Source organism: Grus americana, chromosome 15, assembly GCF_028858705.1.
Source record: "Grus americana isolate bGruAme1 chromosome 15, bGruAme1.mat, whole genome shotgun sequence".
NCBI lineage: Eukaryota > Metazoa > Chordata > Aves > Gruiformes > Gruidae > Grus > Grus americana.
The window spans coordinates 14305819-14333037 of record NC_072866.1 but is presented as its reverse complement, the minus strand read 5'-3'; the positions used below and the strand labels follow the sequence as shown (position 1 = coordinate 14333037).

Below are 27219 nucleotides of genomic sequence, written 5' to 3'. Positions count from 1 at the left end.
AAGCTCTTTTTAGCTGATGAGACATGAGCAGGTGGTCCAATTGTGCACAAAATGTCAGAATCCCTTCCCAGGTACAAAACCCCACTTAGAGAGACAGTCAAGCTATGCTGATAAACGTCAACTAGCCCCAGGCATCACCAACCCCCAAATCTCTGCTTTCAGTGCTAACATTAACTCTAATTATGTTCATCCTAAATCTGCTTCCAGTCTGTTTTCATTACCTTCATTCACGTTACTTTACTATCACTTGTCCCTGCTTGCTGGTCTGATCTATGATCAGATCTATTAGCAGATCTGATGCAGTGTACTTGTATTCCTCGTCAGCTTGCATGTGGCACTTCTGTTCTCCTTGAGCTGCAACTTAGCTGGTACACTTCAGATGCAAATTACTTATGCTGGAAAACAACTTCATGACTGTGTTCAGAGTATTACCAAAAGCCTGTTCCTCTTTCACTGAGGTCAGCATTGAAAATAAACATAAACCCTGATATGTCATTAGTGGGAAGCTGTCCTTTACACTACACAAACAAATAGCGTGCATGTTAGATAAGGGATGTAAATAAGGTACCTTTGTTGGATTTCCAGGAGCTCTGGTGGCTTAGAGGTCTGCATAAAAGCAAGTTTGTTTTTACGAAGATGCTGACTCTCCAGCTAACTGATCTTTCTAACACCTAGAGAGAACAGTGATGTAAACATACTCGGGAGATGGCAACTCTGCTTTCTGCAGCGTGGTCACATGCAAAGCTGCGGGATAGCAAAGGCCTTTTCTGATTTCCCAGTCTCAGTCGTATGCTGGATGGTAGTGCCGTCTGCAGGTTACATCAGGGGGGCCTGGGTCTTCAGAGGTACTGAGCACCCAAGGCTCCTACTGTCCACAGTGGGACGTGTAGGTGTTTCTGAAAGCAACATTTACGGTTCAGATCGACATTTTACATCTGCATGAATAAACCCCTGAATATTATCTCAGTATTGCTGGAAGGGGTCTAGGTACTTAGAACTTCCCTTGTGCCCACTAAGTGTTGCAGGCTCAGCTCCTAAAGCGAAGGCCAGTGTCATCCCTAGGATAAGTGCACCGTTCCCAGTGTAGCTGCCGAAAGGACATATCTAGATCAGAGAAACGTACTCCCTTCTTCAGAGAGTTGTAAGGTTCTGCAAATTATTGTAATAAGTTGTTGGACATTGAATGGAAGATGCTTCTGACCAGTAGATCGTTATCTCTGGGTGGATTTTATAGGCATTTCTACAGTACTCATGAAATAGATAGGGAAAATGATATTTTGAACACATTTTCAGATATATAGTGCTCTCACCCAGTTGGCAAAAGAGACAGATTTTTAAAGGATAATGAGGTGTTACTATCCCAACATAACATGCAAGTTTGTTTCCTGAATTTGTATGTAGAGTTTTTACTGATACACAATAATTCTGAAGCATTTTTATATTTAATAAATACATTTCTTGTATTTACCATTCTCTCATCCTTTTAGTTATTTGGTCCCTATTCAATCCATTCAGTAAGACCAAGGATTAGCCACCCTTCACAAGGGTTTCTTTTCTTCCGTTTCTCAACTTTGTTACTTTCATTTAAGAAAGGTATTACTGTACCCTTTCAGAAGACAGGTACTACCCATGGTACTGGGCAATGAGACTATTGCAGAATAGTAATTCCTAAAATGTCTAGTGATGAATTGAATAATTGCAAAACTCCCCTTTGAACGTGACGTAGTAAGGTGTTCCTCATATGAAGTATGTCTTTCCTGGAACAAACACAGGTGACTACTGCCTTTACAACAAGGACACGAGACACTGTCCATGTGAGGAGCAGTTATTTGGGGAGGTGCATAATATAAACTCTGGATATGATTCAAATGGCCTATTAGCATGCCAAGGTTTCTTCTTCAGTGCTTGAACCCTCTACAGAGATTAATAACCTTTGGACGTTTGAGCAGCAGGTCAAATAACTACTGTATTTTAACTCTATGTATGTATGTTTTATTGTTTGTGGTATGTATTGCCTATCCATCTAAATTATGGGGTTTGGGTTTTTTGTAAAACTTTTCTATTGAAATAGGAACATGTCCTTCATTAATGCTAAGTCAAGTCAATGCTTTTTGGGATAAGGGAGACAACCATTTTGGAGAAAAGTATTTTAAATTCCCACCTCCTTCAGTGACTTTCCGAGCTTCACACAAGCATTCTCCTCCTGCTGTTTTACTGTTTCACACTTGGGCAAGAATGTAAGAAATATGTCTGAGACCCAACCCTGAATGGCTGCACATTGCCACTGATGTGTGGAGTCCCCCTTTCTGTAAAGCTTAGCACTTTTCTGGGTTGGACCCTCAGAAAGTCAGTAAAGAGGAGTGTCATTCGGGGTTACTTTTGTGAGAGGATTAATGCCTCAATCAAATGACTTGCTTGGAAGAAAAATTAGCAGATGCTGCGGCGTTTCGAGTGTCCTTCAAAACACCAGTAAAAATTCTTTATGCTCACTAAGATCAGATACGTGCGTGATGGTCCCTATTCAACCTGTGTTTGCAGTTTGCATATTTCTGTGTAAATGTGTGTCTTACAATTAGCTTGAGGATGTGCTTACAGTTGCTTTTACAAGTCCTCATTCTTGACAGTTTTACGGATGTTTGCACTAAGTAGCTTTTAGTGGCATACTGGTGAAACTAGGCACCTTGTTTTCCTTTCTTAAAGGCCCTTGGTTCTAATACCTACAAAGACTAATCCATTTGCCTCAGCTAATCCAGTCTAAAAGTACTCCAGTGCACTTGAAAGGATGTCCTGTGAGCAAAACATCTCACCTTGAGAATGGGGAAAAACTTGTTTTGGAGGTTGCTTCCCTCTGAAGCAGCAACCCCAATTGGCTAATCTATTTAGCAAAATTAATTAGAGGGCCATGGATTGAGTTTCATGGCAGACTAAAGCCTAGCTTTCTCAATGAAAGGAATTCATTGTTGAAGCTTTGATGGTCTAAAGGAGGAGAGGTGCATTCATATGTTTTGGGTAACTCCCTCATCATTACTAAGATAAAATAAAAAGGCTTTAAGGTTTCTTTCACCGATCACCCCACAAGTTGGCAATTATATAGGATTACTAGTATCCCATAGACCTGAGCTACCAACAGCTATTTTATTCACTTGTGTGATGCATTTTATGGTAATAACAAAAGAGCCCTTCAGGCTATTTTGTGGTCCATACAGATTTTGAAGGGGGGGGAGCTCTTATTTTTGTTTGTGTTTTGAGTGGGGGTGACGGGCAAAAGGGGGTTTGTTCTGCCAAGAGATTAGTGTGAAAGAATGAAATGAAATGTTTCGGTCTTGTTCAGTTCTAGTCTAATCAAGCCTACTCTCAAATTAATGAGCTCTTACCGGGGGGAACATCTCTCGATGCTGGAAGGCAGCAGTAAAGCTATGCACTTCTATTTCGAAAAAATGTAAAGCAATATCCTTTTTGGCTTCAGATAAAACAGTGAAAGAAGCATTTTTCATCTTTTAAGGTTTGATTTAATGCTACACTGACTCGCTGCATTTGTGTTTATTGGAGGCATTTTTCTAGAGAGCTGAACAAATTGCCAATAATTTGAGGGTTAGTATTCTGGTCTATTTTGGCTCATGGTGAATGAAAAGTGTAGGACAAGGAAGTCTAGCAAGGGAAAATAAATTCCAGTTATTTTCTGAAAAGGACTCCCTAAACCCTCTTCAGATCATACCAATCCTTCTAAAGTGCCATCTTCTAATAGCCCTTCCTTGTTCTCTCCCAAAGCTGTTCTGCATTGCTCCGGCCAGCTACAGGAGAATGATTCAGCTCTGGAGTGATGGTTCTTCCACAAAGGGAGGAAACTGTCCTTAAAATGTCTCATGTACCAATGGCTGACAAGACCGTAGTCTAAGGGGCTCCTCCGGGGCACAGGCACAGGTTTGCAGTGTCTGAGGGCTGTAAATCCTGGTGTTGTGGAACGATGCCGCATGGGAGAGGCTTCTGTGTGCCAACAGATTCAGGTCACCTTGAGGTACTCCACACTGCTTGGAGCAAAATCCATACATTTTATATAGTAACACCCACATGCAGTTTTATACTACCAAAAGCTAAGGCTGGAGATCTCATACTCGCACAGTAGGAAATGCCCATTGAAGTCTCATGTGCAATTGTCATTTGCCATTTCGCGTGTCCATTATAGCACTTTTATGAATTATCTCAACACATGCTATTTTTCTCACTTTATGTAGCACAAAGGGTGGCTGGGGCTCACTGAATCCATGTGTGGTTTGTATTCTTTTGTAACTGCTTAATTTCAACAGTGTTTTCAGGTCTCGTCTATCGTCTACTCTTCTCTATATCCAAGAATTGTACTGAACCAAGGTGTGTTCATATATTCTTTGGGTTTCCAATTATATTGCTACTATAGTTTGAGAATATTCCACAACCATCAGTTAATCTTTACAACACCCTTCTGAGATAAGGCCCAGAAGGATTAAGCCCAAACTTGTCGTATTTTCTAATGTGAGTCACGTAGGGGCTGACTAGCTACATATCCTGCACTTTGATAGGACAAAAGTAGAAATGTACAAATACAAATCTCATTGTTCCAGATCTAGGTAATATTATCTTTTTTTTTTTTTTTTTTTTTGACAAGCTGGATCCTTCTGTGTGTCAGGAGAATTTAGGAAAGGAGGAATTAACCATGTGTGAAGTCATATGGAAAGTTTTCTCTAAGTTATTTATGTAGCATCACATCGGAGCTCCCTGGCAGACTCCGGAAGAATATCAATTATTCTAGTCAGGGATTCAGGTCCCTCAACCTCACCATCATCTGTGCTCTTCACCAAGATCCCTGCCTCCTTCACTGTCTGCGTTCCAGCTCCTGGGATGTGTGAGACAATGGCCTGGCTAACAGCAGCCTCCTTCAGTACAAACCATGATTCATTTCCTCAATATCATTCTCAAGTAGTGCTAGAGGCCAAAATGCCAGACACTACAATTCAGTTCTTCTAATGTTTGCTAACAAAATACCCCTGGATTATTTTTTTAAGAAGAAAAATGAAAAATACAGGGCTTCCCACTGGTGGAAACCTACTGAGTTTCACCTACCCAACCATCAAGACTGGACTCTGAGAGAAACAAGGAATGACTCTACTATTTGAGCTAAGAGAGGAACTGATATTGGCATTTATGAACCATTTTCCTCTGTGGGTGAGCCCTGATGGGGGGCTGAGGCAAATGAATTGCCAGACAGTCTGCAAGGTGGCAGACAGAGGTGGAAAACTGGCCTCCAAACTTGGAATGGGATACAATGGCATCCCAAAGGCTGATTAACCCATCCAATCTGTATCCTCTGCTGATACATCCCAGCCTGCCTCTTGCTTCTCTCAGGTACCCACCAGTGTCTTCATTTTGTCTTCAGTGCCATACGGTAAGTTGAGAGAGTAAGACTCCTTGTTCCTTATCCCATACTGAATGGTCTTCATCAGGCTTGAAGAGCACTTGCAAATGCATGGTCTAATTGTTGAAGCTACTGTCTTCGAGATCACTATTGTGTCCTCAAGAGTTTCACAGTTTGAGAACGTGCAGACAGCATTACTCAGTGATTTCAAAAGTTCTCCTTTAAAAAGCCATAGCCTGGTCCTCTGGTGATCTCCCCAGCTCATTTTCAAGCTCCCGCTCCAAAGCAAAAACAGCACCGCAAACTTCTGGATGAAATAGCTGCAAAAAGTGTTTTAAAGTTGTTCAAATTATTTTTTCCTCATGTTTCATCCCTTCAAAATAATGGAACTATTTTTGCTAGAACATTCCCCAAAATATTCAGGCAGAGGAATACACCCAGCGTGGAAAATTCCAGTAGAGACCACTATAAGGCCTCGTTACTAACTCCTTGTAATTTTGCCAAACACTAACGGGAAGAGACAGGCTGCTGCAGTGATAGCTGCTGGTGTCAGCTCCATGGGGAATAACACCAGGGCCCGATATTGTTGAGTGGTGTTGCATGTTACTTCTGCTAGTGCTCAGAAAACAGAACTTTTTCTTAGTAAATGGTAACACGACAGGCCACAGATGTATTTTAAATAACTGGGTTTACACTTGTAATGAGCTGTAAAGATGGAACTAAACAAGGAAATCTGCATTACAAAGTCAGGGAGGTTCTTTTCCCTGAAAAGATTGCTATGCTCAAGCAGCCTGGCCTCCTGCAAATCAAGGTCAACAAACTAGAGCCTGAAAGCTCAAGGTGAGCTGTCTTCATCGTGGGCTGCAGAGCAGGGACAGATAACAGGCAAGGCATATTGGTGCGAACCAGAATTTAAGTTTATAAAATGTAAATAGGAATGCAGCAAGACAGATCCAGTGTCAGAAAGGGCTGGGAACAGGAATCGGTGCAGCCTGTCTGCAGGCCAGCATGAAGGTGCAAACATTTGTGGGATGTGGCAAATCAAAACGTCTTTTAGCTAAAAGCCTCGCTAAAATGCAGCAAGTGTTCTTTTCAAATAAAACTTCCCCTTATTTGTCTACCTCAGCCACATAAGCTTTTAATTAGACCATACGCGTAGCTTCATAGAAAGCTCCCTGAAACTGGAAAACTCAAAGAAAGCTTTTCCAAAGTGAAAGCCATATCAGGTTGCCCTTGTTCACAGCATGTCCTTCTCTACAGAAAGAAGCAAAATCAAGAGTTCAAAGCAGTTAACAAACACCAACACACCTGAAACGGCTTAAGGGCTTATTATTATTGCTATTATTATTACTATGTCTTACAGCAGTCAAATACATTTCAGATCAGAGACTCCAAAGTCCAAAAAAGAAAATCCAGCTGGAAGCACTGTCACATCTTTCTCCTTATCTACCTTCTCTTCAGATGCCATCTGACACATTTTCGTGCTTGCTTTCACGACAAACGTGAGTCATTCATACACCACGGTGTCACTCAGGCTAGCAAAACATCTCTGGCTCAGCTCGCCCTGTAGCCTTTTTATGAGGCTGTCTATCACTCCACATAGTTGGCAGTGATGTGTGGACTACCACGGATCTGTTTCTGATCATATCTTCCAGTTATACTGCAAATGAGAACTCCTAATATGGGGCTATCAGCAGACAAATTGCTTAAGCCTAACAATGCCACATGAAGAAGTGTAAACAACTGGAATCTGCTCCATTTAATCAATGCACAATGCTTGCATTGTGTGCCCAAAAACAACAACTGGAAGGATCGTTTCTGGATTTTTAAGCCGGTCTGTTGCCAAAGCAGAATGGGAAAGCACACAAAAAAGGGAATGTTTTAATGCATCCACTGACACCACTTCAAACTGGAGCAGGATCACAGAAAACTCCAGTACTTGGAAAAATCAAATGCTTTGCCCTTGAAATTCTCCCTGCGAAGTAGTTTTGGGAAGACTGGGAGGACTGAGAACAAACAGTAAACAGAAAAACACATCACCCCTCAGAGTCTGGGTTTATTGGCACAATCAAATGAAGGTGCAGCTGGAAAATGGGTCATCTTATGAACGTTACCTTTCCTCCAGCTACCACAGATAAGAGGAGCAGAGAGGGCTGCAGTGCAGATCAGCAGTCCTGGCTTTAGTATCTGTCCTTGGCTCTCACGCAGCACTGACACTTCTCTGGCCATAGCATTTTTGCTAGCTGTAGACTTCTCTATTTTTTTTTTTTTCTTCTGTCCCTATTCATGTCAAAACACAGGCAAAGAAAATTGGCTCACTCTCAGGTGACAAGTGGTGGAGTTTCATCCTCTCTCCTGTCCGAATTATTTAGGAGAGAACTGGCGGTAGAAGAAGGCGGCATGCCTTGAAGGTATGCATTGTAAGCTGCTGATATCCAACTCCAAGGACGGAGAAAGGTGTACTGACTTTAAGTTACCTCGATGGCACTAGCAGAAACTTCAGCTGGTGCAAGCTGGCCATCATGTCTGGACTTCTCCTTCACCACAGAGCCCTCATTTGTGTGCTGTCCTTTCCTGTGGTGGTGTTCTTTTCTCTGCTAGAGATGAGGGAAAAAACTGAAGGTGTGGAGAGGACTATGCCATGCCTACCTATGGGGAGAATTGGAGGTTGAGAAACGTTCAAGGCAAGTTCTTCTTTTTTTTTCTCCAGAAAGAGGCCACCTATTTTTTTACATTTTAGGAAGACTGATATAATTCGGTAAGCATAGCACTCTAAAACAGAGAGGCATCGACATCACAGGATGTAGAACCTGAAGGACCTGGCAAGAGCCCGAAGAAAAGCACCTTTGAGGGCTAAAAATGTCCTCAGATAATAAGACTATTTAGTTGGGCCTTTTTTTTTTTTTTGGGGGGGGGGGGGAGGTTATGACAACAGGACAACAGGATTAACAATTTCAGTCACTTCAACTTGGAAACTAAGCTACATCTCCTATTCATAAACCCTTCCTGCTACAACGTTGTTTGTACAATCTCAGCTATGAAATCAAGCACTGTAGCTTTCTTCAAAAAGTCTTTTGCCCTCCTTGGATGAACATGTCCCGCTTTTGCTCTCTCTAAGAGATCGCTCCCTGAGAGAGGAAAAAATAAACCTTTACTTCATGTACTGACCAATGTTTATTGCTTCTTCCTAGTGAAGGAACTCTTGGAGCTCCACGCTAGCGTGGTCACGCCAGTTTTCTGTACATGGAAGAAGTCTACTGGCTTGGAGCAAGATCTCAGAGGAATCATCAGTTATTTATTCTCTATTTTCACCCAAAACTAGCATAAGAGTCTCCCCAACAAACTGTAGCCAGTAGTTTGATGAAGACAGTGATCAACAAGGTGACACCTGGTCTGCTGGCCTCAGGACTTTCCCCCGTGGTTGCTCTCCATAAGTACGCTGCTTCTGACAGGGACATTTTGTTTGTGACTCACCGTTCCTTGCTGGTTATATAGCATAGAGCAAGTTCTTGCAAAGAAATGTGAACAAAAGCATTGTTATTGGCAGTTAGGAATCACAGGTTGTGACCCTGGGAGGAAATGTCACACCTTCAATGCACTTTTTTACTTTTGTAAAATTTAGACGGTCTTGTGGATGTATCTATCAACAGAGTGATTCCTTGCTGATTGATTATACACACAATTTTCATACAGCAAACCTGAAGAGAAAACACGTTGAAGTCAAGGTAATGGATCAATGTACTCTCTGAAATTTCAGCCACCGGACCTTGAATCTGCAAGAGGAAAGCTTTCCGTAAAATATGAACTGTGGAATTTGAACTAAAACAAAGCAAGTGAGGTTGGACCCCAAAAGACTGCAGGACTCAGGGAAATAAATGGGTTGCTTGATGAATCAATACAATGTTTTTCCTTTTGGGGATTGTTTTCACCACTGATAATTTTTCTCCTGAACAAAATGAAGCAGGGAATTGAAATTTCTTTTCACAGAGATTTGGGGATTCCAGCAATTATATCATTGCCTTTCAGAGCAAAATTTATTTTCTTTTATACGTGGAAAACTTTTGCTTTGATAGAAATTAAAAGTTGTGTTTCACTCATGGCTGTTTTCTAATTTAAAGTAAAATATAATGTAGTATCAATTTTTAAAAACAAATGACACAATTTCAAAAGAAAATAATATATCTCAGTTTTTTCCAAGTATGGAGCTAATTTAGGATGTTTCAACATTATTGGAACTTTTTTATCACTTTTTTTGAAATGAAATTTCCCCAAAAGCAACATGAGCTCACAAACTGCTTTTTTATTATTATTATTTTAGCGCTACTGCATTTTACTGATGGGGAAAAAAAAAATGTCTCCATCAAAGTTTTTTTCCAATGAATACTACTCCTGAGTCAAGTAGGAGCGTGTCTGAAAATCTTTCAGACGGAAGATTTATTATGTATCATTGGAAAAAAAAAAGCTATTCAGGGCCAAATTCTGATACAAGCTCGTTTGTGCAAATATACCGAGCTCCAGCCAGTGAAAATCAAACCTTTTCAATGTGCTCTGCGCTCTTAAAGGAGAGAGGAACCCAGTAAAAAGGGTCAAAAGTGTTCGCGTGTGTATGTGCATGTGCACACACATATGTGTATGAACACAGCCACTCCGTTACTGCTCCCGGCACTCAAGAAAAGCTCTCGAGATTGTTTTAGAAACATATATGTTCCATGTGATGACCCATAGCCATACGATTTTCAGGTGTTCTTATTGGCTTCCACTTCTTTGACGTTACATTTAAAACAGCTTCTTTTTTTTTTTTTCTTGTGAGAGAGAATTTTATAATCCTGTGACCAGATATATCAACTACATTTTGATACTAATAAGCAAGAAAACATTTGCCAAAAAAATCAGCACGTAGCTTGCCTGTCACTAAGAGCTTTCCCCATAAGACTGTTACTGGATGTTAAAAAAACACTCGCTTTATGGAAGCACAACAATTTCTGGATTACAGAAGCACCCAAACCAGCAAAAGGGTTAAGGAAGTTGTGGTAGAAGCAAACCAGCATGTTTCTTGAGTACAATTAATTATCCTCACTACAACTTTTATTTTTAGGAAGATGGTAAATAGAAAGATGTCTGTGTTGCCAAGCTTCAGAAACCCACTTGGCCCAAAGGTTGTCTGAGAATGTTAGTCTGATAAAGTGGCTTTACAGACAAAAACATTGTGATGTGTATCAAAATATTGCAAAGGGGAAACTGCTCTGCCAAAACAAAAACCAGCCCTAACAAATGTGAAGCACAACAAACCGGGGTGATTCAGTCCATTCCTATAAACAAGATGCAATGGAAAGAGGTTGCATAATTAACCCGTTGCCCTAATAAACAGTATTTAATATGCCATCTATTTAAATTAAACTGCTGTCAAAACCAGCATTTTTATTTCTCATTTTAATTTTGTTCAAAGCAAATAAAGTCCTGTCTGCGGTATTGCCCTAGGCAATGACATTAACTGCTCCAAATGTGAGGTTTTGCGGCCTGATTTACAATGTTATGGAATGACCAACACGATATTGCTGGTTGAGTGATCTGGATACCACTGAGAAACGCCCAGCAATCATCTGGAGTGGGGAGCAAGGATGACCTAACGCTCTCCTTGGGCCACCTGGATCCTGTCAAGAGCAGACGTAAATCAAAGCAACCTTCACATGACAGAGGCTTGTCCAGGCTGAGACTAGGTCAGACCCACTCCTTCAAGCAAACTAAAACTGTAAAGAGCTGTGGTGTTATTATTTGCTTTGTAGTAGCTCCTAGAGTTATTTCACCATGCAAGCAGAAGTCACAGTCCAAAATTTGTCCTTTCCTGTGCTTTGGACTCATCTGCAGCTGCATCCAAATTTCTTGGACAAGTTTGGCCTTGAGCAGAGGCTTGGCCTTCACTTCGGATGTAATATTGACACAGCCACAGAGGACAAACAATTTGCCCATTTTCACACCACAGGCTGGTGGGCAAAGGCAAAACCAGGACATAGGGCTCCGGAGGAGTCCGTAATTCGGCTCTGCCCTGGACCCCCATGCCACTTAGATAGATCTGAGCTTTTCAGATGAGACTGAGCCTAACTGAGAGGAAGACTTTCACAGGTGGTAGAACTTCAAAATAGCACCTATGTGGAGGAAAGCTTCTAGTTCAGGAACCACTTGACAATTATATAGTTTTAAGCCTACCCTAACCTATCCAAGACAGACTGTAACAAACACTCGTGTGACAGATACATTTCATTTAGAGTAGTAAATATTTATTCTCCTAGAGGTCCGGAGCTGAGCAGCACTGGATAATTGAAGTTATTCCTGTACGTACTGGCAGTCTTTGCCTACCCCAATGCTACCACATGTTTACTTCAGCTCTGACATGCAAGACCGCCCTTCCATATTTATCCTCCGTTGTGGCCATCATGTGAGTGGAGGATGCCAATCACTCTGAAGTGTGCGGAGGTTGTGGTAGGGCTTGTGTTGTGGAGACAGCTGTCCTCTGCAGTCAAGGAAAAGATTGTCTATAGGTGGTCTCTAAAAAAAGGTAGATTTTGTGGTAGGTGGAAGTATGCTCAGCATTTTTCAAATTCAGATGGACAGAATTGTGGTTGAATTTGTGTATAAAAATGGCAAAGTGAAAGGTAGGAGCAATAGGTAAAATTACTGAAAAAAATAAGTAATTGCCCATTAACACATTTTTCTCTCTTCAGTGGTGGTGGAAAAGGCTAAGAATCATCCGTAAAAATCTGTAAAAAAAGTCCATCCCCTGCTGTGGAATTCTGCTTTATTTTTTATTGGTTCCCATGCAGTCCTTATCACCAGAGTATAAACCATTTCACTTCTGAAACATCATAAAATCGCTGCCATTAAAGCCCTAGTAATTAAAGCTCATTTGAGATGGAATGGCCACAGAGTTTGTAAGCTGCATGAGAAAATTCCTAAAGCCGTCTTTTACAAAGAGCTTTGATGAGAAACTCTTTCCAGATACGGGCAGCTGAAATGTTATAGAGACAATCTCAAGGCAATCTTAATTCATGTAACATTGATTTACTTAGGAGCTCATAACTCAAAATAGGCTTTGATGGCAATAGCTTATCTCCTCGAATCTGATAAACTCTGAGGACAGATGTATTCCTACAATTAACATAAAGTATATACTGCAGAAAGCAAGGAGGAAAATAACTGGGCTAAGAAAACAGGCACTCCTTAATGCCACCTCTCTCGTACTATAGACTTCATAGCCAGGCTCCACGCTAATTGTAGGACTCACGCGTAAGCTCCAAGGAAAGAAATGTATACTGGGAGGCTCCCCATCATGTCTGAGATCTTTCCAGCAGTAATTTTTACAGCCTAATTAACATCTGTCACCAATCTCTTCCCTCATCTTTTCTTGGGGAAGAAAGCTCTGCTGTGGCCTTGTGTTTTGCAAGGCCAGGGGCAAACTTGAATCATTAGATTGGATTTCTGAATTGCTGGTTCAGGCTGATTATGCTGTGTATTTATATTATAAAAGTCCAGGCATTTGGAGAAGAAACTAAGGACATCCGCGATGACTCTGAGTTCCTGTGGAGATACATCTCACCCTTTCAGACCCTTCTGAAGAAAGTTCTCCCTTGCCCTGCAGAGAGAGAGCTGGCAGAGAAAGTGTCCCATGGTGTGGGAGTTGTCACTCTTCATTTTTGTATATTGAGTACCCCAGGCACAGGCTGTTGGTCTAGGTTTTGGACTCGGGGGGAAGGTGAAGGAAAAGTGAGTCTGGGAACTACCCTAAGACCATAAAAACAATCTTACAAACACAAATCAATGCAAGGAAGGCAGTCCTGTTTGTGTAAGTCTCCCGTAAGATAGCGTGAAATGTTATCTGAAAACCAAATGCTAATTGATGTCTTCTCTAAGACCAAAATTCTTTACAAGCTCTTCTTAGAGCAGTCAGCAATGGTCAGAAATTGCTTCTTGGAGATATCCCTCAAAACCACGTAAACACAATCAAACCACAAGTTACCGCTCTGTCTAGCTAGCTTGACGAAAATAACATGAGGGTGAAAAGCAAAGCATTTCCAAGTGACCAGTGAAGGTTGCTTGTGCCACGCCATGTCACAGGGAAGGGACGTGTTGCTTCTCATGCATTTTTCTCCTCACCTGACAAAATGGGTGTTATTTGCAAGCGTCTACTCAAAGAAAGAAGGTGGGAGAAGGGAACATGAAATAACATGGTAATTCCATAAAATTTCTCAGGTGCCTACCGTGAACTGGCCCAGTGCCAGTCAGCAGTTGAGGGACGTTTAGCAAAGCTGGTTGAAATCTGGAATTCCCCTTGGAAACCAGGGATATTACAATCTTCTGATTTTTTTTTTTTTTAATATCTTACCAGAAAAAGACCAGGAAAAGTTGAATTTTCCTGCGAGATGGAAATCCTGAGTGATTTTGCTTTGGTAGCATCAGAACATCGTATTGCAAAGATTTGTTTCAACATGTGTGCAATCTTCACAAGGTCACAATGCTTCACTTCCACGGAATTGTTTAGAGTTTTACAAAAACACAAATTCAACAGGAATTATGAAGTTAAAATACAGTCTTTTGTTTTCATCACAATGGTGGTTATCAGTAATTTCCCCCCCAAAAAAAAGAATAAAAATCAGTTTGGTCATAACTTTCTTTCATTAAATAAGTATATTCTGTTGGAAAATTTCCACAATCTTAAGTCCATTTCCAGTTAAGCCTATGCAGAGAAGTTTTGCAAGTGCTTACATGTTTGCAGGAGCCGCGCCATGGACACATCGTTACAGTTCCAAATTGTTTAATCTTTTGTCTAAATATAAATAGATGAGTGAATATCAGTAATTTCCTCCGTCCCTCTAGCTATAGGGCGTTATCTGAGCGAGGGAAGGCTTTAGGATTAGGGCCAGTCATCGGGGCTGTTTCCAGGCTATCTGTTCGGGGAGGCTCATGAGCTGTTCAAAGATAACACCCCGTTCATATTTGGCCTGATCAGCCATGCTCCAAAGGGCATCCCACATCAAACCGCAGCACTGATTTAAAGAAACAACAGCTTGGCTGTTCTGGGCTTTACTGCTTCTGGTGCAAAATGGGAATTTTCCCACGAGGTTGAACTGACTAAAAGGGCCTCTTTTCTCCCATTTTGCTGCTTGGGCTGACCTTCCATTTCTTTCATTCCCTGCTGATTTGGGACCTGCCAGTGAGTAGAAATCCCCTTTTCTCCATTGACCTGACTGGTCCAGTAAAACTGGAAGCTGTGGTTGGCTTTCTTCAGGACAGATCTCCTGGAAATTCATGCCAGCTTACAGGAGCTTTTGTTCCTTTTGGCCATGGTCACTGCTCTTATCTTTTCCCATAAGTGTTATCAATGTTTTCCTTTTCATCAGAAATGCCTTCCTTTTCTCCCTCCTGATCTCTGGTGGGTCAGTCACCTACCAAATACTCAGCAAAAGGGTGAGCATTCACCCTGATGGACTTGGATCCACAATTCTTCCCAGTCCCTCCACTCTCCTCACATGACCCCAGTTTCTGCTTTCCCTGTCCAAGTCCTATAGCTAAAAAAAACAACCCCATCACGGTGGCTAGCTGACATAACCAGATAAAGACGACAGAGCTCATAAGGAAAACTTGGAAGGGCAGCCCTGAAGTTTGGATTGCACTACACAGGGAGTTAAGCACTATCAAAATAAAATGCACCCCCTCCAAAAAATTACGTTCCTATGTGATCTCGATTAAAACCTGTGCTTACGCTGGGCAACTCTCCTGCCATAATTTAGAAGTTTGCTGTGCTACAGCTATTTGCAGTTGTTAGACTGAAACGTCCTTTCATCTCTGCAATCTCATTCAGTCCCCTAGCATTGTGGGGAACGCAGGCGAACCACTATAAATAACTGAGCCTTTTCATGTCAGCTGGTACAAATACCAGCCACTTCGAACAATCTGACCTTTCTTGGGGATTCTGACCAATCTGCAGTAGAAGACGGCTAATATCTTTCAGGATTTTCCATGGTTAAGGTATATATAAAAATTGCTAGCTATTTGTGTGCACTCCAAATGCTTTCTGGCTTGTTTAATCTGGCTCTGACACTTTGTTCTGTGGTTAAAAAATGAAAGTAATGTCCCAGTTAATGATTTTTGATGAAGCCCATTATTCTCACAACTATTTTTAAACACCATGGAAGGCAAATCAATCTAACACACCTACAAGACTAATATTTTAATAAACTAACATAGACAGTGGTCTAAAGCCATGGTATTTTTCCTCTGAACTCTTGTTTTTAAATGAAACCCAGTGAGGTTACCTTGGCATTCCTTTGCATGAAGAAAGCAAGACCTAGCAAATAAATCGCTGTTTGTGTCTCCTGAAGTTCATCTTCAACTTCAAATGGAAAACAAAACAGAATATGGCTTCGGCTTCATAATTAGCAAAAGCCGATGAAGGATGTTACTGTAGAAGGTATTAAATGATTATGAGATTTCCCCTTCTTCTACACACCTGTTAAATGGAATGTGATAATGCCTCCCCCTTATTAATATCTTATGAGAAAAGTCAGAGGGGAGGTAACCTTGATCAGGAGATATCCATTTTATACTTACTGCTACAGTTCATTCTGGAATATAGGACAAATCTTGCCTCTGTGAGAAACTGCAGACATTGACCCTGTTCTTAGTCATTGTAACCAGAAAGCTAATGAAAAAAGTTATAAAATATGTAAAATAATCTAGACTGTGAGACAGCTCAGGGAGGTAAACCTTGGGAAAAAAAGAGCCTATTCACAGAGCAAGGCGATACCTGAGAGGCACGAGAGTGGCGTATCTATCTCACCAGAGCCATTAGGTTTCTTAAGCCACTTTGCAATCCCTCAAAAAGATAGTGCGTCTCAACTACAGATGTTCATTTGTTTCAAGATAACAAATTTCCAAAATATATGCAGAGAACAGAAATGTATCTTGGTCTAAAATACATTTTAGACTTCTACCATGCCCTTTCTTGGGGTTTGCTCTCTTCCATTTTGCCCTTTTGCAGTGTAAGACAAGTTCTCTGTTGTTATAGCTAGTTGAGAAGCTGTGCACCTAATAGAAGATGCTCAAGAGCACAGAGCACAGGTCCTCATTCTGTAGGATCAATATATCTGGTCTGGGACTGCAAGACGAATTCCCTATCATGTCCTTATATCAGCTCTTAAGTTGCCTACAAGTAAGCAAAGCAGTGTGACGGTGAAAGAGTATTTGCCTACTTGCTCTTGCAGAGGAAAGCTGGAGATAATGAAATTATTGCCACTTTATGAAAGAGTATGCAAAAACATACTGTCTTCAAACAAGTAGATGCTGATGTGGAAATTGAGAAGCCCTTCACCAGTTTAAAAATGCAATAGATTTGAACGAAGAAAGGTGAGGAAGGACGGAAGGGAAGGGCATCAGCTGGAATCCCTGCATTACTTTCCCTGCTCCCCAAAACGAGCGGGCAAGTTCTCCCACAGCTTCTGGGGAAAGCTGACTGAGAGCCTCAACTCTCCACCGCTGGGCAGTCCACAGCCAACGCAGCCACTTATTTCTTAACCCGGCTCTTCCCACTGAAGCTGAACTTGCAGCTCCGTGTTGTGCTTGAGCGAGTGGCTGTGTCTTTACGTTTGCCCCTTCGCAGCGAACAGAGGAAATTTTCAGACGTTTCTCGGGGACCGTGCTGTGGCTGCAGCTGAAGGCAGGAGCTGCAACGGGGAGCACAGAGCGACCCCATGACTGGCATTAGCGGTGCTCACTCTGCTAAAGGCAGCCCTCAGAAAAGGAGAGAGTTACTGAATGTCAATTAAAATGCTTCAGTGATTTAAGTGGGCAACTTCCATGCACCGCTTTGTAACGCTACACCCCTCCGTCTCCAGTTAACGGCACTGCTCTTACGGCAGCCCCTAGTAGGTGAATTTATGCAACAGCATTGACAGTGACCTTAAGGAGGGATCATTAAACTGTTCTCCTCGCCTGAAATTCGTAACTCTATCTGCTTCCTCTGTGGGAGAGGATGAGACAAGGCGAGGAGGGAAGGAGCAGCTCGTTGACCACCCAGAAGGAAGGAAGAACCTGAAATCACTTTGTTAGCCTTGATTCTTCCTGGTGCACATCCTAAAGTGAGAGAAAAAGTTAAAAAAGCAGGAGATGTGATACCTGCAGTAGATTCGAATTTACTAGTATCTAACATCAGAGCCAGAGGGATTTTGCTGCCCGACGGAGCGGCAGCACTCTGCAGGCTGGCCGAGTCCGGGTGCAAGCGATGCTCCTCCGCTGCCACTGCCAGGGAGGACAATGGGGCCCTTGTTCTCACCGGAGCCACTCTTGTCCCGGGGTCTGGGGACCACCGCTCCGCTTGCACCACCAGCGCCCGGCACGCTGAAGCGGGGCAGGAGGCTGCGAGGTGACGTCCCGGCAGCCAGCACCACGCCAGCGGGTGTTAGGGCAGCTGTGCCTGCGAACTTATGGGAAAGGATGACTTTTGTCGCTTGTCTCATCTCAGACACGCTGCAAAGTTCAGCTGAAAGCTTTTAATGGTCCCCTGGTGCTGAGCCTGCAGATATAGAGAGATAGAGAGCATAATAAACTCTCAAAATATGATCTAACTGCATAACACATCAAATGTGTATCTTAACTGTATCCAGTGGAGCTGAATGGAAACAAACACGCCGTTTCAAACCAGACCACACACAGCAAGATAATGCACATGACTAATTTCGATGACTGATTTCATATAAATAATGCACCAAGATTAGTAGATGCACTGTAATATCCCCTCATTACACTCCTTTAATTAACTTTTCATTGCGACTCCGACTGGAAGTGGCTGATTAATAAAGTGTTCGCTTTTTACTACTTAGATTAAAAGTACATCCTGTCCTTACCGAAAACAGTGAGAAACTGCGTGAAACTTAGGGAATAGCCTACTTAATGCCATTCAAAATAACGTCGGCATTATAGCTCTTAGCTGGGTGGCAAAGGAAGAAATAACAGGTGTAGATAAGGAGTGGGAAGAGTACAGTATTATGGTCGCTACGTGTTGTAAATTGCTATGGGAACCAAACAGTTTTGTTCTAGATCAGTTTTGCCACCTACACAAAAGGCAATAAGACATAGATAACCCTACAGCTGAGTTCTGTTCTTCTGATGTCTGGCAATGTTTAAATGAACGCATGAAGGAAGTGTTGAGTAGCGAAAGACAAATGACCTTTTCCATCTGGGAAAGGTCTTAAAATCTTAAAGCTGCAATGCCTGTGTTTATCAGAAGAGAAAGAAGGGAAAATGCAGGTGAGGAAGAGAGAAGCCAAATCCATGCTATCTGAATTCAAAGAGGATGGCAGGATTTAAAAGAGCTAGTGACCTTCAGGAAATTGATCCTGGTGTTGATGGATCACTATATATAGGACGCAGACTAATAGGTCAGCTGTTGCCTCTTCACTGTAGGAAAGGTAAGATTTCCTCCCCCTCCAAAGACAGGAACTTTAAATGATTTTGAATGAAGCAATTTTAACGCTTATTACACCATCCCCAGGGATTTTCAAACTATTTTGCAAATAAGGCAGGCAGGTAGGGCAGATAAGTCCTCCCATCCTGTCATTACTGATGGAAAAACTGATCAGATATACAGAGATGTGACATGACTTGTCCCAAAAAACCTCCCTAAGAGGGACTCTCATCGCTTGCTTCTCAGGTATGTGATTAACCACCAACCACCTTTCCCTTTTAACAAGTTTCATCGGCTTTCACATTGTGCAGAACCACAGATTTCACGTATTTTTTTAATACTAAGCCATCAATTAGTCCAGGTTTACTCAAAACAGTGCCCGGGGTCTCTTTGTAAGTCTATAAACCTCAGAGGACCTATTTGTGATCTTGGGCTGAGATTCAAGTTTTAAAGGAAAAGAGAAACTGGGGCAATTTTTTTCATTACTTCAATTTTCATACTTAGTTCTCATATTCTACATTTGAATGTGCCTGAAGGGCTTGCGTGGAAGGCAACATGCAGATTTCCAAGGCCTTTTTCTGCTTCAGCCTTGATCCCAAGTTTCAACTCTGCTAAGGCTGGCAGCCCCTCCACACAGCATTCGTAACACTTCACATCTCAGATATTATTTGGATTGGACCTTCCAAGACACATTAGCAAGTTCACGAGATCCATCTGTAGTGGGTATTGCCCCTCTCTCACACCACGGTGTAGCAGAGCAGAATACTACAAGAGCAGTATCAAAGCTGGATAGGGGAAGCTAATAACAGCAAACAGAGCAAGCAAAAATAAATAATAAAAGGATTACCCACTGCATGGAAAGCTTCCCAAGGTTCAGTATGACTGTGGGAAAGAATTCATAATCCCAGGTTTCATTCAGACCATTTCTGGGAACAAAGGCACCTGTATTAAAATCAGGGTTGTTGATTTTGGCAAACCGTGATCAAATAGAATAGAAAAGAATAGAGAAGATGGTACAAATCTGATTATCCCAGGGCATATAATTCTTGGTGCTTCACATCCTCTCTACCCTTCCCACATACATCTTGGCATGACCTGGTATCCTTTGTTTCGCACCACATCATTTTTGACTGAGTGAAAGCTGAGGTCTGAAAATATCCTTGAGATGGTAATAGGGTGAGGATGAGAGAGCGCACTGCAGTTGGAGCGAGCAGGCTTCGCAGGGGCAGCCCTCCTACCTGCCAAGTCTCACCACAGTCTCCTGTCCCCTGGATCCTTTTGGAACCCGCTCTGAGAAAAATTCAGTCATATGTTTAGTTAATTCTGAACTAAAAACCAACCAGAAGACAACCAGAATTAATAGTACTCATTTAAATTAGAAGTCCTCCCATATATGGAAGAGGTCCTTGGCCGGGTTTCTCAGCAGCTGGAAACGCACATCGCTCCTCCCGGTCCATAGGCAGATTCATAGTAGCTAAGAACCTCCCCCAGCACTTCTTTCTAAAGGCATCAGGAAAAGCAAGATAGGAAAATTAATAAATCATTCAATAAAATGTTAGATAAGAATAACTAGAGTTAATAATAGCTAGTGAGGAGAAATGGGAGATTGGCACGGGACCCTTCCACGGGGGACCGTCGCTGTGTGGACACCTCTCCTGAAAATAAACATGTGGCACCTTAGCATGCCCCCAAGACCCAAAGACTTTACCAAGCAGAAAGAAGCGCTACCAGCTTCAAGTGTCATTCACTACTGAACTGCAGCATGGAGTGAAAAACAGCATCTATTCAATAGCTGTTTGGGACAGAAAGTGAAAAACAACATGGCCATTGAAACAGCGGGAGGAATTTCTGGTAGGCAGAGCGTAATTAGCCAATTTGGCATGTGGCCAGGACATGGAGGCCAGTCATCTCCTTTTGTGAAAAGTGCCATCAGATCTTCAATGACTAAGAGCATTCAGGACCTTGGGTTTATGTCTAATCCAGAAGATGGATAACGCTGCTAGAGAGGAAACATCAGAGGCGAGCGTGATCATAAACAGGGAGGATATACAAGATATCTTCCAGATAGATGGGGGGAAATGGAGCTCTAGGCACTGGCCAAAACAAACACAAGTCACTATGAGTGGATGGGGGTCATTCCAGGCTACTATGCGAATTACATCAGGAACCGACATTGCCCTCCGCATGGCTTCACAAAGTTTGGCTTTAACACTTGAATGTCACTGGCAGAACAAGACAAAAATGCTGCACCCACGGTCAAAGAAAGCCAAGAAGGAAACTCAGGGAGATAGAAATTAGGAGTCTGATTTCACTTGGGGGAACAATTAAGAATTATTTCTTGAGGATGAACTAATGGATCTTTATTTTTAGAGGAGAGCTTTGGGGAATTTTAAGAGTTTCCCGCTCTTAGCTTGCATTTAAATAATAAATAAGTATTTATCTGCGTTCTGGGGGAGGTTCAAGACAGCAGTTCATCCAGTTGCAGCCAGGCCACAAGAAATTGTTTTCAAAATTGAAATAATGACAATAACTAGCATTCCTGGAGCCACTTCAGGTGTTCTTCCATCTTTTCGGAAAACACACGAGTAAATAATTTCACCTAGTGTTGTTATTGTGGTCTGTTCTGTTAAGACAGGGCAGTACCCCAAAGCATACATTTCTGAAACTACAGGATTGATCAGTAATACATCATTCAGCAAGAAAGTCTGCAACTGTGAAAAACAAATCCTGCAAAAATAAGCCTGATGGATTTTCAGCCATCGACAGACTGAACAAACCTGGATACAAATGCACTGCATTGAAGTTTGCCTATGGCTCGTATCTGAGCTGAAAATCAAATCTGATGCTTTTCATCTGCCTCAACCTCTAGCTAAAATGCAAACCCACAAAGCTAGCCCTAATTATTTACTTTAAAAACATTATGTACTTTAAGTACAACCTTTAACTCTGTCTGCAGGCTATTTATAGGGATTGTGTCTTTATCCATTTCACGCACACACTGCAGCAAAAGGTCACTCATATGTATATATTAGAAGTGGAAGACAGTGAAGAGGCATGCTAATCAGACTTGCTCCTAACCACTTGCTGTTCAAAGAGCAGAGTGGGGCTAGATACTAATGTATTTGACCCTTCAAAAGCTTAGTAGCCAATTAGCTTTCTAAAGGCTGCAATGAGCTGCACTCATTTACTGTGCATCCACACATTCAACTGTCATGTTTAACAAGCAGCAGGACCACCTACAGCTGCCCAGCAAGGCCCTTTGCATACTTAATGCTTGGGGCCGCATATGTAGTCACTAGAGAGGAAAAAAGATGTAAAAAGCACAGCTTGGGATAACTTCCACAAACAAAGCAATGTCATTCGCAAAACTGTAAGATTCCAGTCAGTTCCATAAGTTTGCAAAGTTTTCCCTGAATTCTCAAGAACGGCTCCAGAACATCAGTTCTCTTTGCTGCACTAAAGGGTTTCCTTCCAAAGCACCATAGTCATCATCCCTGGAAAACCCAAGGTGATCCTTGGCATCTTCATTGGAAAGATCATTACTAAAATGCCAGGACACATCTGCAGATGTTCACACATTTGTTCGACACGTCTAGCTCATGTTTCCCTCTGGCCTACCACAGCACGCTTGGCCAATGCTGGAGCCCATCACGTCAGAGCACTTCATTGCCATCCATAACTCACAAACCGGCAGTGCAGATTTGCTGTTTTTCTTCTTAGATATCAAAGCAAGCTAGGCAGGGCTCACAAAGCAAAGTCTAGGTAGATAAACGCAGAGACAGATTATCAGAGACTCCTTCCATCCCTCAGTGTCCCTCAATCAATGCAACACTCGAAGATCAGCGGGGCTGATAGCACAGCGACCAAGTGGTACCGTTGTGAATACCCTTTATCTGAGAAATAACTGCACATACTTAGTCAGCTACTTGTGAAGGGCATTTATTGGTCTGGTACCAAATCACTGAAACACTTAACATATTCTTAAGTCACATATGTCCCACAAGTGAACTATGTCCTTGGCAGGAAGCTGAATCCGAACAAACTTAAACACATGCTTAAATATAAGCACATACGTAAGTGTCTCACTGAACTGTGGCTGTGTTGACATTTGTATTACTAGCCAAGGTGTCAAGCAGAATCATTTATTAGTTTCTTCTCTCTCCCCTTTTACTGGGGTTTTTTTTTGTACTGGAGTCTTCATGAAGAGAAGTTGCGCTTCATACCAAGTAGGCACAACTAATCAGTCTTTTTTAATAAAGAGAGAAATTAGGTGAGAAAGATAATGGTGACTGTGAAATTGAAGAGAGATGTTGATATTTTTAAAGCACCTTCATTTTTAAAAAAAGTGCTGTATTTTAGCCCTTGGCACCGGTGATTATGCAAAAATAAGGCATTGCATTCGGCTACTTTGAGATAAAGTTTTCTTTAAAAATATCCAGTAAGCTAAACTTAATGGAAAGTCAGGGATGTTTGTTTCACCAATTAAAAGGAAAGTTTCCCCTTTTAAGTAGCAAAGCAAGACATGGGGAATGTTGCTTTTTTTTTCTCAGTTGTGCTGTTGTACTCTCAAAACTTCATACACTTTTTATGCCTCTCCGTCGAGCTGCCATGAGCTGCCTAACGACATTTCAGTCCTGTGTCAATGTGAGGGCTACGTCTAAGGCTCAGTCATAATTCATCAGGATCAGGTGGCAGCCAGCCCCGAATGCAGCTCCTGAGATCTGGGACACTTCTCACCCGTCATGGAGCAAAAAACAATTACCAGAAGCTACCCACCTGCTCCGGGGCCAATTTGTCAAATACGATACTTCGAGGGGTGATACCTACCTGTCACACTGATTTTTTGGATGTTGACACAGTGGTTGGAGTGAACATCTGTTGCTGCTACTCCGCTGTGATCTCATTTAGACTCTCCAGAAGCAAGGAGAAAACACGTTTCAGTGCCTCCCTCCTGCTTGCTCCACCTGAGAAACCCTCTGCGTCTCATCTGAGCGGCTGAACAGCTGTGACCAGATGACACCTTATCCCCTTCTCTCTTTGAAACATCAATTCAATTCCCAGCTACTTGCTCACTGAATCCTCACCGCTAGCGGCATTTCTCTGGGTATCTAAGCTGTGCTTACGGCCATTTTCCCGTCCTTTCACATCAGTATCTCAGCACCCAAATCAAGGGGGAATCAGACCATTTGCTTTGTAGCTGATGGAAACTGTCGGGAAACGAAACAAAAACCTGGCTGCAAATGACAGAGCAAAGCTCCAAGGTTGGGTGTCCCACTTGAATGGGAGTGTGCTGAGATACTAGGACAGGATAAGGGACTTAAATCAGCTAGAACAACGTACAGGAAGCAATGGGTGGCAGCCTGCTGTCCTCCCCACTATGGCTGTGTGCCTCCTGCAAACCATTTAGAGCAATGCGTACTGTTCCTTAGCTCTAGGATTTGCTCATTGTTCAGGTTTTTCGGACTTTTGGGTGCTTTTTGTACTCCTCCTACTTTGTTCCAGTTGTGCAAGCAAAAAAATAGTTCCTTACCAAGCAGCTTCAGTGCATCTGGGTGAGCTGGAAAATGGCACAAAGACCAGGATCCACCACTGTGTGATGCTACTGTAAAAGAGACATAGGCAGGGTCAGGGAGGAGAGTGAGGTTGGGTAATGTAGAGAGGACAGTTCCATCACCTGCTCACAGTGAATCTGTGGGAAGCTGCCAGGGTCAGTCCTCACTCTGGATCTCAGCCTAAACACCTTTTTTGGGCTGCAGGAGTGAAAACTCAAACCAAACCAGCATCCCTGTCGGGCTTTAGGCTTAGATGTGGTATCAACCCCCCCTTTTTCAAAGCTGACAGCAATTAGAGGAGAACGGCAGATGCTTTCTCCCGACAGCCTCTTACTTTAATGAGCACCTCCTCTGCATCTAACTTAAGATGTAGCTGGAGAGCCTCTGTGTCATGCACAAAGCTTACATACAGTGTCACTCAGTAAATAATAAAGACAGCAATATAGTCATAGCTACCTCTGGGATAGACATTTTCTCAGTATGACAGCTTCCAGAAGTTCAAAGCCTTGCATGAACAGAATACATGAAGGCTGTGTGTGTTAACTAATCAGTGCTTCAGTCTCTATGTGATCATTTTCTAAATTGCCATAAAAGTGGCACCAAGAGCACAGAAGATAAAACTCTTCTGTCTGGGTGCTGTAATCACACTGAATGCATCTGAGCAGACTGCATAGCAAATGGGCACTGGAGATTTTAAATACCTCAGTTTTCATCATTAAACATTGCAAGCTAGTTCCTGTTTCCTTCTCAGTCACCTCTCCTGACTCCATCGGGCTATTGATGCAATGCTGAGTGATATGAGGCAGCACGTTGCTCTCAATGGAGATTAATTATTTCTTTTTTAAGGCTCCTACAACCCCCACCCCCTCTGGGTCTCTCGGTTGGTAAAGTAGCATGTCAAAAAGTAATGGGAAGGTGTGAGACGTGATGTGACTTTATGAGAAAAGAAAATTTGGGCCAAGGGAGATGGAGTTTGGAGTTTGACAAGGGACTTTGTTTTTCTGTTTGTTTCTTCCCCCTGAGAATATGTTTCTATTTTTAAATCTGAATGCATTGCTGTGATTCATACTGTAATTGCTACAGGAAATCAGGAGGGACTGCACCTGTGTTGGACCATGAGGGAGCACAAAGCGATGCTGGTTCCTCCCATACTGACTAATCCCCTTTGTCTGCTGTGCACAAACACCACTACCTGCCCGAAACCCCTTCAGCCCTCAGATTTCCATTTACAGCTGTCTCCAGAGTGTCGCAAGAAAAGATGATGGATGGGCAGAACTTTATTTCCATTAGAACGAAGCCAACTGAATATTTCCATCTGCTTTATTAAAAATACTAGTTCTCGCTTTGCTTAATCTTGAAAAATGCAACATGTTTCTGCAGCTGAGTTTGCATTTTGTCTAGGAAATGGATGCCTGAGGTGGAACGATTTTCTGTGGGAACAGAGCAAGGTGCGATTTAATGCCTTCCCTCCCACGGGCAGAGGGCATCCAGCTTGGCAGAGAGAAGCTGATAGCCCCACAATTACCATCTCCCCAAAGGGGTCAATACTTTGGGTTTTTGGCAAGGTGGCCCCTGAACTCCAGCAACAAAGGCGGTCAGGGAGATAACTTGAACACTTGAACCGGAGACCTCTCTGTCATCTCAGCCTTGTCCTCAGGCTCGGTGCTCCACTCCCTGACCACGTCCAAGCCCTGCAGAGGGTTGTTCTCCCTCCTCGACAGGTTTCTGTAATTCCTGCGCTTGACACACTGCTCGTGATTCGTAGCTGGCATCGGTTACAGAAGATTGCTGGAAGAAGTGAGCACTAAAGTGCTGGGATTCGATGGGGTGGGAGGCATGGGGAGGGAAACACACTAGAAGCACAGGAGCTTGGCATCTCTCATTGGGGCCTGAGGGAGTCGGATTTGGGTGAACAACTGCTCTATCACAGCGTCTGTATAACTACAACTCTGTCCAAAGAATAGAGTTTGTTCATGATTTTCTTTACTTGCATTGCTTTTCCTATTTCCCTCTGCTTTTCCCAGAAATAGAACATGACATTTATTTTTATGGACAGCATGATCTTATGGCTATTCCCCTGTGACGAGATAATCTGAACACAATTATGTTCTGTTGACAAAAAGTGATAAAAGTGTATTGTGTCAACACTCTGAACTAACAGATTTGTCATCTGCTCTACTCTCAGATAATAGAAACAGAATTAGAAAATGCTCTGACAGGCTCCATCCTTTTCTATGGTTAGGGAAGCCCCAGCTCTGTGCTTGGTTGCTGCACCCCAGTGTTACCCCTCTTCCAGCAAAATCTGCCTGGCTGTGTTTTAAATTCAAATGTAAAGTTTGCTTTGATGGACTTCTTTTGGCAGCTTATAGCTTATATGCTTTGAAGTAGTTTGACCTAAGTTCTCCATTTCATTTCAGTTCTATTACTCTCATTTTTTTCCATAGCTTTGGAAAATCCAACTTCTTTTGTTGTTTTTTTTTCCATGCAAATTTCCTTCCAGAAAATGTATTTGATAACGGTACCTGCATTATAACCCCCCTCCAGCTGACGTCTTCATGGACAGCGATCTACCTGGACTGGTGTTTTCCTGAGACAGGCACCCAGATTTGCCCAATAGCTAGTGCCAACCCTAAGCACATGCAATTTTAAGCAGAGAGATGTGTATAACTTCTTAAAACACTATCCCATCCTAAGTCTGAAAACAATTCTGCACTTCCAACCCTTGGTTAGTTGGATGACAATTACTGCTTAAGACCTAAAAGAATGATGATATCATTCAAGTAAAATAGAAAAAGCTTTTTCGTGGCCAAAGAAAAGCAATTTCCAAA

The 27219-nt window shown here is 42.3% G+C and overlaps 1 long non-coding RNA gene across 1 annotated transcript; it reads left to right on the top strand.

The window, feature by feature from the left end:
* Positions 1 to 15109: 15109 nt before the first annotated feature.
* On the top strand, positions 15110 to 26602 carry LOC129213268 (uncharacterized). Its single transcript, XR_008579401.1, has 2 exons — positions 15110 to 15406; positions 25475 to 26602. It is a non-coding gene; the product is annotated as an uncharacterized LOC129213268 (long non-coding RNA).
* Positions 26603 to 27219: the final 617 nt, after the last annotated feature.